Here is a 1,353-nt window from a genome sequence, read left to right as displayed (position 1 = left end):
GAGCCTGAACTTCACAATAAAAGTCACCGAGAGCACACTGGCAAGGAGGCTTTTATTTTCCTATTAACTGTCGTTTCTGCAACAAAACTAGAATGACATCAACACTATTAAAGCTTTAACGCTGTAGAAGGCGCTATATTTATTTATTAATTCTACATTGTTTTTAGGTTTTCTATATAAAAGGCGATGCATTTATTTATTTATTTATAAGAAATATTGCTGCCATTTTTATAACATGTTTGGCTCACTGTTAAATGTTGTGAAATGCTAGTTATCAATAGTGTTACACAAACATCTTGACTCCTTGCATGTACAGCGTCAGTGAAATATTTTTTTCCATTTAGTAGATTAATTCTGACCTCTATGTTCTCAGAAAATGCTCACAGTAGTAGGTAGTGATTCCATTTATTTATTTTTTAAAGTTAGATATTTATTTCTTATGGCTTTTTTAAATTACCTTTTGAGCTTTTCTATATAAAAGGTCCTAAAATAAGAAATGTTGCCATTTTTTTATAACATGTTGGGCTCGCTGTTAAATGTTGTGAAATGCTATTTATCAGTAGTGCTACACAAAAATCTTGACTCCTTGCATGAACAGACTCAGTTCAACTATTAATTTTTAATAGATTAATTCTTTCCTCACTGTTATCAGCAAATGCACACAGTAGTACAAGTGCACGCCTTTTGTCACTGCCATCATCACTTTCTCCAAACTAAGTTTACAAATGCACAGTGCACTTTATGACCACTTAGTTTAAGTATGCTTATGTTTATAGAATGGTTTTCCTTTTTCATACATTTGTGCATTTTGGTTAAATAGGAGCATCAAAGAAAGAATTTCGTTGCACGGCGTGACTGTCTGGTTTTCTGTACATATGACAGTCAACCTCTTGAATCTTGAATTCCAAGAAAATGTTTAGCCTGTTAAGCATTTCCGCACAAGCGCGCTATAATTTTTTTATGTGAAGCTTTCACCAGCAAGCAAGCTAATTTATATTGCAACTCACCATATACAGACGTTGTCCAAAGTGCTTTACATTGCAAACAAAAAAACATCTAAACGTTAAAGATAAAATACAGAATACATTTAAAGCTGAATAAAGTGCACCAAAATTTTACTGAACAATTCAAGCTAAATGACTAACACAATAGAAAAGGGATAGGATGAAGATAAGAAAAATAAAGACAATTGATTAAAATTATTGTGATAAAACAAAATGGATTAACAAAAACAGTGGAAAAAAACAACTGTCTTTAGCTTTCTTTAAAAAGTCCCAAAGGCCCTTTTAGAGACATGCAGACAATAAGTAGTGCTTTAAATTAACTTCTTAATTCATTTTATCTCATTTTTCT

The sequence above is a fragment of the Acanthochromis polyacanthus genome, chromosome 10 (assembly GCF_021347895.1).
Source record: "Acanthochromis polyacanthus isolate Apoly-LR-REF ecotype Palm Island chromosome 10, KAUST_Apoly_ChrSc, whole genome shotgun sequence".
In the NCBI taxonomy this organism is placed as follows: Eukaryota; Metazoa; Chordata; class Actinopteri; family Pomacentridae; genus Acanthochromis; species Acanthochromis polyacanthus.
This window is presented reverse-complemented; position numbering follows the sequence as displayed.